This window comes from Portunus trituberculatus, chromosome 40 (genome assembly GCF_017591435.1).
Source record: "Portunus trituberculatus isolate SZX2019 chromosome 40, ASM1759143v1, whole genome shotgun sequence".
Lineage (NCBI taxonomy): Eukaryota > Metazoa > Arthropoda > Malacostraca > Decapoda > Portunidae > Portunus > Portunus trituberculatus.
In genome coordinates this window covers 23,414,472-23,430,150 of record NC_059294.1, presented here as the reverse complement: position 1 = coordinate 23,430,150, position 15,679 = coordinate 23,414,472, and the positions used below count along the sequence as shown (strand labels likewise).

Genomic DNA, 15,679 nt, shown 5'->3' with positions numbered 1-15,679 from the left:
ACACACACACACACACACACACACACACACGTAGTGGGTGGGTGTTCATTACCGTCAATGAGAGCCGCGTCACCTGCAGTTGATGTAGTGGCCAGCAAGTCTTGCCTGGCCGCTATTGCTGTCTTCCTCGGCTGCTTCTTGCGGCTATTATGTCCCTCCTCCCCCGCATCCCTCCCTTCTTTCCTCCCTGCATGGTCACTTTTTTCTATCCCTCTTTCTTTCCCTTTCTCTCTATATCCACCATTTTACTCCACTCTGCGTCTTTCGTCCTCTTCCCTCCTCCTCCTCCTGTAATCCGTTTCCACCTTTTATTTTTTCATCTTAATTTTCTTCTTTGTTGTCCTCTTCTTCCTCCCACTCATCCTTGTCGTCATCCTTTTCTTTCTTGTCACTATTAAGCCATCCTGGAAGTGCTTTTCTTATTATTTTGCTATAACGAGCGCTCCAACTTTCCTCAACTACTGAAAGAAATAAGAAGTAATTCTTAAATTTCATCAGACTTCATTAAAAATGTAATGAAACATGCTCCCTCTCCCCCCTCCCCACACACTGAAACTTAAGAATCATGTTGAATTTCCGTAAGTTCACGTTATTTCAGCAATATACCCCCAAGTCAATCAATGAATGTCATCTACCATCTTCCTTTAGGATAATAAAAAAAGGAAATTACAGGAATGATAACAGATTATCCACCGTTATTGTTTCTCAACTATTTAACCTCTGCGCTGTTCATACACAAAGAATAACACGGATATGATTTGCACTGATGTTCAAGGGAAGATTTTGCTGTCAACTGAGTCACGTTTTGTTATCCCCAGCAACACAACAATGCCATCATACAGATTTCTTACATATTCAAGAATGTAAGTCGTCCTTTTGAGTTGGAGAAAAAAGTGCATCAGTGGTAGTAGCAGTAGCTATTACCACTAACAGTAGTAGTGGTAGTGATGGTGGTAGTAGTGGTGGTGGTTGCAACAAAAACACCATCAGCAACAGCAATAGTAGAAATAGTAATAGTAGTATTGTTGTTGAATTCGGAGGCCACATCTGGAAAACAGACCCTATTACGTCATTAAGCTGATACACACGCCCGCATCCACACACACACACACACACACACACACACACACACACACACACGGTAGCTCAGTGGTTAGAGCGCTGGCTTCATAAGCCAGAGGACCGGGGTTCGATTCCCCGGCCGGGTGGAGATATTTGGGTGTGTCTCCTTTCACGTGTAGCCCCTGTTCACCTAGCAGTGAGTAGGTACGGGATGTAAATCGAGGAGTTGTGACCTTGTTGTCCCGGTGTGTGGTGTGTGCCTGGTCTCAGGCCTATCCGAAGATAATAATAATGAGCTCTGAGCTCGTTCCGTAGGGTAACGTCTGGCTGTCTCATCAGAGACTGCAGCAGATCAAACAGTGAAACACACACACACACACACACCACCACCACTACCACCACCACCACCACCACCACCACCACCACCACCACCACCACCACCACCACCACCACCACCACCACCACCACCACCACCACCACCACCACCACCACCACCACCACCACCACCACCACCACCACCACCACCACCACCACCACCACCACCACACCACCACTACCACTACCACCACCACCACCACTACCACTACCACCACCACCACCACTACCACCACCACATTCCTCACTAAGCCACAAAGTACACACACAGCACTACTATTCCCCTGCCTTGCCGTGCCGTCGCGAGATATCCACACCGCCAGAATGACCGTGCCAAACCCCTATGAAACTCACCTATTACACAATATTACCGCACATCACGTGAGAAGGGAATGCACTGCTCCATAGCCCACTAAAGCACACCAGCACAATGAAAGGATGATCCAGTACAGTAAATCAAAGCTCTCCCAGGTAACACTACAGGGCATTAACTAGTCTTATAGGCGTTGCTTAATTGCTCATTCACTTTATCGTCATAAGTTCATACGTGTGATCTCAGTAAGGCATCAGTGAGTTAAGAGTAATGTGGCATCTCAGTAATGCAAGTGATATAGATAGATATTTAGTGAATTCGTTACATTAAGGAGCATATTTACAGTGGTAGCAGTCATTGTATCAGCGTATTATTGTCAGGTGCAGGTAATAACAGAACAGAAGCTGAAATATTTTTAAAACTTTTATAATGTATTTTGTCAGTTCATTATGTTCTCCCATTATAACATCAACATATTATTTTTACGTGTAGATAAGAAATAACGGAAGATATGACAGCTCTAAGTTTCATCAATGCCTCTTCATACCTCTGTTCCATCACTACCGCATCTCTTACCAAGTGGTGTTTGGCGGAGCAGGAGACGAACTGCGAATCCACAGCTCTCAGATTGAGTTGGGATTAGTATGCATGTGAACAAGTGTCCCTCGCGGGTTTGCAAATAAATGTCAACTTGTGAACTTACCAAATGAAACTTGACATCCGGGTAATTCTCTTCCCACGTAGGGCTTTTTGTTCGATCGTGGTTCCAATTTTGGTCAGAGAAACGATAAAAGTCCAGAGAAGGAGTAAGTTAGTTTTTATTTATATACTCTCTCTCTCTCTCTCTCTCTCTCTCTCTCTCTCTCTCTCTCTCTCTCTCTCTCTCTCTCTCTCTCTTTCTCCTGTTTGTGTGTGTGTGTGTGTGTGTGTGTGTGAGGTCCAGTAGGATAAAAGTGAATACCAGGTGAGGAAATGAAGTTCTTATCGCCAAAATATATGCTTTCTGGCTGGCAAGTGAGGCAGTCCGTGAGTTTGAAGCAAGAAGCGCCTCGTGGATCAATGCTGAATATCCGGCAGGCAGAGGGAAGGTATCCTGTGCTACGGCGCGCTGCTCCCCTCAACATGTCTGCAGTGTTACGTAACTACTGACGAATGTGTTCTCAGTGTTGCGTTTGGAAGAATATGCATTGTACATCTATCACCGAGAAAACTGATAACATATATTCTAAAGTACGTTAGCACCTTGCAAGGCTCTGTTTACACTGACAAGATGACTGAGGTGTCAACAGTTAGAATAATTACAGTGTTTACAGCCTACAGATACATACTGAGACTGGTGATATGTATGTAATTCCCTATATAAAGCACAGCACTGGACCTTCTGCAGTATAAACATAAGTTCAACAAAGTCTTACGTACATGCCTGTTAAGTAGAGTGCAATATCTCTTCATTGCAGAATACCTTCCATAAATCAAACACATGCATTGGATATTTAGAATGACCACGGACAAAGCTAGCGTAAAGATGATTAGTAAATTTCAGACAGAAGTAAATGCAAATAAACTAGAAAAAGACAAAAAAATTGAAGTCCTCTCAATTCATGGGGTTCAGCTTACACAAATCCACTCATGCAATGGTAAACAGGACTCTGGTAACCACTACTCTGGTCCCAGTGACTTATTCATCGCGGCAAGCTAGACTGATGGGACTCAGGTCACCTCCCATCTCCTTCGCCTCGCCTCGCGCCGCCTGCTGCTGGATAACGGAGCCAGGATGGATGGGGGAATCTGGCTCTTGTCTGATCTTTTAGGAGCTATCTGAGTAGTGAGGGAGAGAGAGAGAGAGAGAGAGAGAGAGAGAGAGAGAGAGAGAGAGAGAGAGAGAGAGAGAGAGAGAGCCTATGTAAGCAAAAATACATCATACATCATTCTTTACCCTATTAACTACACTTCATTTTTGTCTTTTCGTGAAACAGTCAACCATATCCCCCCCCTCTCTCTCTCTCTCTCTCTCTCTCTCTCTCTCTCTCTCTCTCTCTCTCTCTCTCTCTCTCTCTCTCTCTCTTCTGTCACGCGCTTCTCACCCTCTGTACTCAATCCTTGTCGTAAGTAAGCGCTCTCCAAACACTCGTAATGTGACCAGAGAACAGCACATGGTTAGCCACAGCAACACCTCTCGTGGATGTTTATCACTGAGGTCAACATTCACATATACCTGCCATGTGTAGGGTATAGACGAGTGTAAACAGCTGTATGGACTGAGCTTAATCAAGGCGGCAGGTCCATTTGTTGCTTTGATATATGTTCCGGACACAGAGCCATTTGCTGAGCTGTGCCTTGCGGGTTGTGGGGGAGGGAGTGCGTGGGAGGAATGGAACGGAGAAAGGGAGAAATTGTAGCAGTAGTGAGGGTCGGGAATATGACGTGTGCGTGTGATTTGTGGAGCCGTGGCCTAGTGGAGTATTTGTGTGGTGGGCTGGCCGCGATACCACCTCGTCTGTTGTGTTTTATGGCTGTGTTCTGTACCTGGCAATAAGATCAGTCACTGTAAATTACTGGTAGCCGCGTTGTAGGGAGATTTAGGGAAAGGTAAAGAAGGAAGTCATTACAAATGGTTAGCTCTGACGTTTTGACCTCCCATATATAACAAGAAATAAACAGTTTATAGTCTGCGTTCCTTTGCACACTTTCTGTATAAATAGAACTCTTCATTAGTGTGAAATTAGACAACGAATCAACAAACAAGTAGCAAAGTTTTTACAGTATGGATCAGTTACTCCACGTGGCAGATAAAAAGGAAAAAGATTGTGTAAGCATCGTAAAAATCGCTATTCTCATAAGTTTTTGCACTCCACAATGAAAATAATCATTGACGAAGCTGCTTAATGTATCGAATTGCATCCATTTAGAGAGAGTTGGGGTGTTACATCAAGAGAAGTTCAAGACTAAGTTTAGGAAGCTGTTTAGGAAGCTCTTTATTTTTGTTTTAGAATGGCAATTAAACCTTTTTTGTTTTGCTTTATCATATTTCTCTTTATTTATTTGTCTTTGTTTCGTCAGCCGACACTCTACACACAAAAAAACTGAAAGAAAAAATATTACAAGATATCATACATCACTTCCTGCGGTGTATACAGTGTAATAATGAAAGCGTAATTCTTTATCCAAGTGTTGAGTTTTCGAGGAAGGTGCGTGAACCCATGGCGCTGGTCGAGGTGGTGGGCTGGCCGGGAGGAATATTGGCCTGTAACCACACATCTCCACAACTTTTCGCCTTCATTCATCACTGCCTTTCATCCCACTCCTTTCACGCTTCCGTCTCTCTCTCTCTCTCTCTCTCTCTCTCTCTCTCTCTCTTTTCTTAGCTCCATCGCATGTTGTAGATCATTAGGTTCCCCTTCCATTTTCTTCTTCTCTCTCCTCCTTACCTCCTCCTTCTCCTCCTCCTTTTCTTCTTCTCGCATTTTTCTTACTTTTATTTCTCCATTCTTTCCCCCACCATCCTTGTATTCCTCCTTTTCTCTCTCCTAAAGTGTCTTTCTTCTTATTTCTCATTCTTTTCCTTTTTTCCTTTTCTTTTCACAAACAGCCTGTACAGTAAGAACAAAAGGTCTGCTGCCATGTGTTCTTTCCTTCTGTTCTTGTCTTCCTGTGTGTTTCTTCTTCAAAATTGATTTCTCTATCTTTTTTCTTTTCCTCCTTCTATTCTTTTTCTCCTTCACTTCTTCATCCTCGTCCTTTTTCTCCTTTTCCTCCTCATCCTTATCCTTCTCATCCTCCTTTCCTCTATTCTATTTCCCCTAAGCCGCGCCAAGCGACACGATAGGCTGAGAGGATCGTGCGTGGAAAGAGTCGAGGCATTACACCGCTACACCGCACACTCCCTGCATGGTGCACACCTTCACGGCCGAGCTAGGGAAGGAGAGGTACGCGTGCAAGTAACTCAATATGAATGCATAAATAGGTTACATATGCGTTCCATGATAAGGTAATGAATGTAAAGAAAAAAGTAACTAAAATAAAAGGAGGCATGTATTAGCTAGCATGAATAAAACCATGCATATCTAATAAGTGACATAATGGTAGCATTATTTGTTGGAAATACAAATTTAATTTAGCTAATAGATTTTGTCACTTCACAATTTCTTATCTTGCAATAACTAAATTGACTCGCTATTCTTACAAAACTCACGTCGCGGATTAATTTAAAATGTAAAAGCAATTACATGGCAATGGGGACGCGCGAGTAATGGAAAGAGGAGGAAATTACGTCAGCAAGCATTATGATTCCGAAACATTTGCTGTCATTATCTTGAAATAAACAACAAGCGGTAAAAGTTCATAAATGAATAAACAAATAAAGGAAGAATTGTCCGTACGTAACATTCTTCATCACAGCAATAGGAACAATGCCAAGTACGTACTATCCTCTCCAACACCTTTTTTTTATTTATTGTTTTACGCAAGGGGAAAATCTGCCAAGGGCAACGAAATATTAAGAAAACAAGACCCACTGGAACTGCAGGTTTCCTAAAAGATAAGGACAAATGTCTTGTCGAGGCGTGGAGGCTCATAGCACGTTGAAGCTGACTGATGGGAGCGTGGTAGTGAGCAGAACTCACCACCACAAGTTAATACCTCGGACTCCTCACAGAAACACGAAGGCACAGTTTTAGCACCTCAGCTCCTCGTCAGCAGAGCAGTGGTAATCCTTCCTGAAGGTTTGCGGTGACGGCGCCATAAAGTCAGTGTCCACGAGACTCCCTTAGGATCAGGCGTCGCGGTGGCGGTGTTGTCTTTGTTGTGCCCTGTTTTTTGTAATCTAGCTCGTAATTTTCTTTCCTCTCTCTCTCTCTCTCTCTCTCTCTCTCTCTCTCTCTCTCTCTCTCTCTCTGTTTCACTTAATTGACGCATGAGATTATTTTCATTCACTTATTTATCTCTTGATTCAATTATTGCTTAAGAAGCGTTAGAATATCGCTTACAAGAATTCTGCTTTGTAACTTTTTCCAGATATTGTAGAGTTATGTTGCAAAAACAATGTAAGTTCAATATGTTTTAGATCATTGTTTATTTTCACGTAAAGGTGCGTATGAACAAATGTAAAGAAGCCTTAGATACGACATCCCTAGTTAACTGCGACCAAACCAACAAAACAACCAGACGCTGATGGCTCACTGACCTATAAGCCCTGTGTGTGTGTGTGTGTGTGTGTGTGTGTGTGTGTGTGTTATTGTTGTTGTTGTTGTTGTTGTTGTTGTTGTTGTCGTTGTCGTTGTCGTTATCGATGCCGTTATCATTATCTTTTTAGGGAATATCACTACAATATCTCTTTTTTTTTATCAGCATTTAATTTCAAAGTTCACAAGCTCTCACTTTTCAATTTCACTCCACCATAACACCCTTTACCATACCACGTTTTCTTTCTCTTATTTTTCTCCTAAGATAAGATTAATTAGGTGGATGCATCTCGAGATATTCCAGTCTTTCCTTATAATTACGCCTCGTGAGAGTGCAGCCATTTTATGTTATGCTCTCGGCTGCTATTCATGTATATAAGTTAAAAAGAACTGCAAGTAAAAGATCGCTTTAATTTGGTCGTAAAATGTTCGTCGCGTCTCCCTTGTTCCACCCGCACGTCCTTTCCTCCTAATCTGGCAGTGAATTAGAATTTCTCATATTTTGTCAAGTCCGTGGCTCCCTCAGAGAGTCGCCTTTCTTCCTCCTACCCTTCATTTGTCAGGCTTTGGGGCGAGGGACACAGCGGAAGGTGGGGAAGGAGCTGGAACAATAACATTAATGATACAGGTAATGAAGGTAAGGTATTACAGGCACCGGTATAAAGGGAGTTTTATAAATCACAAAGAGAAATTAGTTCTCTTACGTGAAAAGTGACGAGATGAATGGATCACACTCCGTATCCTTCCTCACTTCTGATCCGGGTGCGTTGTGTCCTTCCTCGCCATTATGTTGTGGAATATCCGTCTCACTGAGATCTGATATAAGGAAGGCACTGCTTTAAGATACGCGTGTCATCCGTCTTCATCCGTCACTTCATCACTTCCATCACCAACCTTATTATATTCTCTCTCTCTCTCTCTCTCTCTCTCTCTCTCTCTCTCTCTCTCTCTCTCTCTCTCTCTCATCATTGTCCAGGATAAAGGCTTCTCCCAGTCCTGCATCTGTCAGCTGCATCTCCGTTACAGCTTTTTTTTTTCTTAGGTTATAGTCTACAGGGCATGTAGGCATACTTGAAGAGTATATGTGGGAAGTGCTGTTAAGCTTCCGCCCATTAGTAGAGCAAGCAATTTTATTTATGGTGGTACGTACCTATATTAGGACCCATATCACCATCCAAGTGCATCTTTGGTGTAACCACTTAGATAGAATCTGGGTATCATGGTGACATGTAGGTAACTTTAAACCACTCGACAAATGGCATAGCTTCAAAGCTGGTACGTGGTACACGCGTGGACGTCGGTCCGATTCCACGCTCACCACCTTTTCCACTACGCCACCGCCTCCCGCCACCGCCATACAACTAATTATCCTATTTCTTTATCTTAGAATAGTTGTCTTTCTTCCTTGGATTCTTTGAACAATCCTTGGTGGTCATTTTATTGTTGTTATTTTATCTTTTGATGGGTGAAGTGTTCTGCCCATATGTGGTTCCTTTCATCTTTTAATTTTACACAGTGTGGGTAAGGAAGTATTACAGAAAACTCGACGCACCATCACTAAACCAACATCAATCGTCCCTTTTTATAAGTACTTCTTTCGCTAGTTTCCTTCTTGTCCTCTAATTTTTCTTCGCAACCTTTTATCATCGTTCAATAATCTTTCTCTCTTATCACCTTTCCTTTTGGCCGCCCCGTGCTGCGTTGGTGCCGCCTCTGCTTTCTGTCTAGAGTTGAAACGACTGCAAGACAAATTAACTGGACCCTTAATTCACATACTTTCGAATAATTACGAGTAGTGTCTATCATTGTTGTTTTCTTTAACTTTTTCCTTTCCTTCCTTTCTCATATTCAATCCTTCGTCCTTGACATCCCCTGATTACCATGCAATCATTTAGATGCTTCAGGTTATTTATTTTCTAGGATTAAGGAATGCGCTCATCACGTTTCTTTTTAACCTAATTTCTTCCTTCATCAGTCAATTCATACTCAAACTCATGCAGGGTCTGAAGATTACTCCATGCTTCTATGATCTTGTTTAGCAAATGTGGAGCCGTCTTCACCTGCTACTCATCTATTCTCACATGTGTAGTGTTTTGAGGTCTTAGATCGACACCATTGTATTCTTTAAGTATTCACTGTTTCTGAAACTCAATGAGTCTGGCGTGAGTCCGTCTGGGTTGGGGGTCTGACAGACGGGAGACGCAATGTCGCCAGAGGGGAGACTCAAAAATATATTCCAAGGACACAACAATTATATGCCTGAAAAAGCACTGCTGACAAGACAAAAGAACTCTAATGGAGTCCAGGGAAGAAATTTCTCTCTCTCTCTCTCTCTCTCTCTCTCTCTCTCTCTCTCTCTCTCTCTCTCTCTCTCTCTCTCTCTCTCTCTCTCTCTCAAGAGAAAAGAGATGGATAAGTAAATATAAGTTTAAGAATGAAGAAATGCACTGATAAACGTCAGAAAATCGGTGTTAAGGTATCTATCTTTCTATCTCTATAGTTCTATCTATCTATAGGTAGATAGATAGATTGATAGATAGACATACGGTTAGATGAAAGTTACTACACTGGCGAAGAGGATAACTTTGTAGCTTCCAATTAAGAAATCTTCCGATAATTCTGTTCTGATGCGGGACGAAGAGAAGGAAATAGAGAAAGGGAGACTAGTCTTGAATTTTCCACGTGACATGTAATCTGAAATATTCTGAGACCGTCTTCGTCTCGAGCGTTCTGGCAAGGGCTGAGCTGAGCACCTGCATCAGGAAACTCATATCTCTTCGTTCAGCCGTTCATCCGTGACTCAAGTACTAAGATGAAGCCAGATATTCATCGCTAGCGAAGTGTGAATACTCGTATATATGTACATAAATTTCGTCTTCTCGTCGCTTTTGCCTGGTGCACACGTCGTCCTTGTACATTAAAAGTGTGAGTCAAAGAAATAACTCGTTGCCTGAATATGCAATGAGAGTAACTTTTGCATGAAGCTGCAAAATGTGTTGTACATCAGAAATGATACGCCGTAAAACTGAAATTTTAAACCAATTTTATGTTGATTCCACTTGCTAACTTTCAGGCAGGCGCACATTTACCCAGAGCCTGGAGGTGGATAAGACTGGAGGTGCTAATTTAGTTGAGAAGAAAAAAACACTGCAATGATTTGCAATCAGGCATAAAATCGCAACAGGAAAACTGAAATCAAAGGTTTTCCTCTCACAGAAAAAAAAAAAAAAAAAAAATTGTGGCATTGGCTTCCCATGAAATGAACAGCATAACACAGTAAGTAATGATGACAGTAATGATATCCACAAAAACAATGGCTATAGTGAATTAACCACAATAAGTTGTTTCACGGAGGGAAATTTGCAGCTTCCCATGATTCACTTAGCTCCGCCTCTACCAGAGTGGCCTCCGGATGGGTTAACGCCTCTGTACCACTCCGAGAGGGGAAGAAATATTCTGAGGAGGTCAAAAGTTTCGCGCTAATTCTCCTAGGCAGTGTAAAACGAGCTAAGTTAGATGTCTTAGCCACTCCAGACGAGACTCTCCCATGTCTCTGCACCGTCTCCTTCCATCCTTATCTCCCCAGCAGCCCCACACACAGGTTTGTCCCCAGACCAGCTAAAGTTATCAGGCACTTGCTTCACGACTTGCTTTTGTTTCCCTGGAGGCACAAGTTGTCTTTTATTTGAGGTACGTACCTGTGTTTCCCTGCATCTTAGCGTCTCCTTGTCCTCTGAGCTAGCAGTGATCTTCGCATGTCTTGTCTGTACCTTGAGTATAGGTGACGTTCGGCCAGACTGCGCTACCACCTAAACCACACAGTATTTCTATGACATGGAAAAAGAGATATGTGTAATGTACAAGTATGTGCCTCCCGAAGCTGCATAGTACTTAAATGGGATTGAAGATCACGTTAAATTGTGTATAATTCTTACAAAATTTGCGCAGTACCATTAAAACGTGGAAAAATGAGACCAATTGATTAATTTGATAGTATAAATTGCACATTTTAGATTTACAACAGAACCTTGAGCTTTGTTTTCCATCACCAATATATATATCATAAATACAGTATGAGTATGTTTTGGATGAAAGAGCCCATTTTCAAACCATTTTTCATCATCGCTCTTGGAAACATGGAATAGAAAGCGTGTACGTAGTTCGCTTACTTTTTGATAGGATAAACGTATTGCTAATTACAGTATTTATTCGAAAATTCCACGTCTGAAGTTTCATTAGTACTGGATATGAGCCAATGGAATGAAAATTGTAATAGCCTGGCTGCCAAATCAACGCTGTAATACTTAATTAAGCGCGCGGGAGGCACAGCTTAATGTGTCGTCACTGCCGAGGGTCAGCAGCACATCACAACGAATGCCTATCCGAATGAGAGACTAGAGTAACTAAGCAACCAGAATAAATGGAATGACCCAAAAACAGCAGAATGGTCACAATCAAAGGAGTGACTAAACTCGGCATAACCCTTCAGACAACTATCCCTCTTCTTCAGTGACACTCAACTCTCCCCTTCGACACTGAATATCCTCCGCCTGTCCTTTACTCATAATCTAAACTGGAGACTTCACATCTCATCTCATGCTAAAGCACCTTCTATGAAATTAGGCGTTCTGAGGCGTCCCCGCCAGTTTTTCTCGCCCCTCCAATTGCTAACTGTACAAGGGCCTCATCTCACTCATGTATGGAGTACTCTTCGCATGTATAGGGGGTTCCACTCACACTGTTCTATTAGATAGGGTGGAATAAAAAACTTTTCGTCTCATCAACTCCCTTTCTCTGACAAACTGTCTACAGCCTTTTTCTCATTGCCGGAATGTTGCATCTATTTCAATTTATTTTCATGCTAACTGCTCTTCTGATCTTGCTAACTGCATGCCTCCCCTCCTCTTGCGGACTCGCTGCACAAGGTTTTCTTTTTCCTCTCACCCTTATTCTGTCCAACTTCATAACGCAAGAGTTAACCAGTACTCTTAATCATTCATACTTTTCTCTGGTAAACTCTGGAACTCCCTGCCCGCTTCTGTTTTTCATCATACTCTGACTTGACTTCATTTAAGAGGGAGATTTCAAGGCATTTTTCCCTATTTTTTTGATGACCCTTTCGGACCTACAAAAGGAATGGCGATTGAATGAGCCTTTTATAAAAATAGAACTGGTTGACCCAAACCAACTCACTGAACCAAACCAAGTGAACTAAACCAACCAAAGCCGAAAACTGATATATGACCCAAACATTTAAGCGATCAAGACCTTCCTATAGAACACAACGATTTCAACATAACTATAGTGAGACATATTCAGTTATACAGATCATAACAGCATGGGAAAATCACGGTCTCTTCACACACACACACACACACACACACACACACACACACACACACACACACACTTTCTAATGGGACACAGAATGAGGGCCAAATGAAACTTTTCATTACTCATGGACCATAAGAGAGAGGAACAGGGAGTGCGGGGTTGGAATGTGGTGCAGTAATTCCAAAACAGATAAACGGAAGGTAAACAGAGAGAGGGAGAAGAAAGAAAAACGTGAAAATGGAGCGTGACTGAGGGACATAGAGGGCTCAGCAAGGATATTAAAAGGGGAAGGGCAGCAGGAGTGCATAAGTGAAAAGGACAAAGGAGCGAGAAAACATGAGCCAAATATGAGCATAGATCTGAAATTCGTACAGACATTAATCCAATTTCCCACGCTACTCTGACTTCGTGAAAAAAATGGATGAATAGATACAGGGAGTTGTTGATGTTTTCAGTCTTCAGTGTGTGGCGCAGAGATACAGAATCAAAATACTTGTGAAACTGTGCATTACAAACATCGACATTTTTGTTTAGAGTCTTGTTTTAAAGACTTGAGGTGTCCTTACGAATGGTCCTAGAGATGAAGAAAAGTATTGAGGTTGTGGAGAAGTTATGATCATGAGTTTTAATAATTTGCCTTTAGATTTGATAAGATAGGAACAAAATGGTGCCTGATTAGAGGTAGAAGGAGAGGATAATGAAACAATAATCAGGGAAGATAGTGTTATAGCATTATATCCTTACTACACTAGAATAGAAAAAAAAAGAAGATAAATATGATTACCTGTAAAAGAAGATAAGTACAACAATAATCAGGGATTCCAGATGTTTTTGCAATCCAATAAATCATATTTTCATTTAGAGAGAGAGAGAGAGAGAGAGAGAGAGAGAGAGAGAGAGAGAGAGAGAGAGAAGATTTGGTTGAGTAAGTGCCTCTACGTGCGTGTGTGCTTGTTTAACTTTTAGATGCAGGAGTTGCAGTCTTTACGAGGTAAGAGGGAGATGTTAAAGCGACCAGCGTTAGTGCCTGGCAAAGTGTGAGGCTGGCCGGGCAAAGTGTTGCTGCTTAGAGGAGAGAGTGGCTATGAGGGGTAAGCTTAGGTATTTAGGGAGCGTGCTGCCATTTAGGGTGAATGCGGCTAGTGAGGGAAAGTGCGGCTGAGGAGAGAAAGTTTGGCCAGACATGGAAACTGTGGTCATTCAGCTTATACGGTCATGTGAGGAACTTTAAGGAAAATGTCTGTGGATAAGCATTAAGGGGAGGACTGTACGTACTGCTTCATCAAATATCTGAATCACAAAACACGTTCTAACATAATTGCGTGTAGTTTCCGAGGAGAATACCTTTACTTATTTATCTATTTTTTTATTTGAAATTTCTAGTACATGTTACAGATTAATATTCAGGCCGAGGATATCATGCCAGAAAAAGATATATATATATATATATATATATATATATATATATATATATATATATATATATATATATATATAAAGGCACGCAAATTATTGGCGAATGGACGAACGTTAACGGAGTGGCTCGGGTTGGCATACTACGGAGAAATTACGATGCATATATAGCGTTGAAATATTCAGTGCAGTAATAGACTGACAACATTACGTCAGGGATTGATGATCCAACGAGTGCTTTTTATTGTATTGGTATAATGTGGTACAAAACGTGCACTTTTGAAGCACATAGGTACACACACACACACACACACACACACACACACACACACACACACGCGGTCTTTGTTTTTCACAAATCTTTCCTCAATTAAGCGAAAAAAATATTGATAAACAGGAAAACAACAAATATATTTCCTTCGCTTTTCCCTGAGAGATCATTACTACATAAATCCATTAAGAAGAAGATTGATGACAGCCGTGCACATTAAATCATGAGCAGAAGAACATCTAATGTTTGCTGAAATGCAACATGGTAACATTAATAGACCACATTCCTGCTGATTCTTCATTAACACAGCTTCAGCGAACAGATGCAGCACCAATCAGGAATGTTCAACCCTCGTGGTGCCCTCATGGAAGCTTATTGCGGCATATGGCAAGTAACGAGAAAACACCTTTCATATCACTAATGTCATAATACTATTTGTTCACATTTGATAGTAATAATATGGAGAAATATGAAATAAATTACAATTGATATCACTGCCCAACATTTAAATTCATTCAGTGAACTTTATATGATAGTTACTAATTTTAATGATGAACAGGTAATTGCACATTTATTATGTCTGGTTATCCCAGTATGGTGACTTAAAGTGGTACATTACAGGTAGCATGCTGCCCTCACAACGCATTGACATCTGATGTGGCTCTCATCCTCAAAAAGCTTGGGCAACACTGGCATGAATGAAAACTGTTGTTATGACTTCACTCACCATATTAAAAACTATTACAATAAGAATTTTAAAATCATGATTTAGATTATGATGATTTAAAGTTTATAAATTTTGTGTTCCACTGACCTGAATATAGAGATGCATAATGCAACACGGTAATCTCATTTTCAGATATATAATGCATGATGCATTTCTATTAAATTACATGTATTTTATGCCTGTGTAATGGTTCAGCTACAATATGAACCAAATTACACACAATAATAACCTTCATAGTTACATGTCCTGAATTTAATCCTCAATGGGAGGTCCAGGTTATCTCTGCTAACATTCATGTTCGATCGTTTTCGAAATACGCCATGTATAGAACGTCATTTTGCCCAAAAATTGTAGAATTCTTCTAACATGTCGACAGTATTTTGCTAATGACTGTTAAGGAAATGTAGCTGGATATTCCCAAACACGTGTAGGTATATTCTACTGGAAAATATAGATTTCTTTACAACAATTTCTCATAATAAAAATAAATTTATAGATAAATAATGAATAAATGAAGTTACTACTAAGATCAACCAATGCATTCACCGTCAGTAACACATCTTTAATCATGAACATCATCATCATCATCATCATCAACAACAACCATCACACCATCTTCATCACTGTCACCTCCCGAAGTTAAGCCGCACCCGTGTAAGGGACCATTACTGGCCGGGTTCCCGAGGCGACTCTTAGGCTGGGAGGTGCTGCTGCTGCTGCTGCTGCTGCTGGAAAGAGAGCCAGGCCAGGCGAGAAGCACCAGACTGTTCTGTTGACGAAGGCTTTGTGCTTCCTGCGTGGCGTTGCTTCCCTCAGGATATTCCCGCCTCCTGCTTTGTTTATTATCACGGGGCTGTTAAAAACTAAGTGGTCTTAAGTCAGATAATTGTGTAAGCGTTCACTTTGTAGATTAATCAGTTAAGGTTCACTTACGTCTAAAGGCCAATTACACCACAGTCCTGCTCTGTGCCCTGAGTGTCTCTGCTGCCGGCTAATCCCTAAAT

At 41.4% G+C, this 15,679-nt stretch overlaps 1 protein-coding gene across 2 annotated transcripts in view; it reads left to right on the top strand.

Annotated features, from left to right (window-relative positions):
* Positions 1-15,679, top strand: part of LOC123515910 (transmembrane protein 211-like) — a 50,710-nt gene that overhangs the window by 27,378 nt on the left and 7,653 nt on the right. The gene's annotated exons all lie outside the window — the stretch shown is intronic.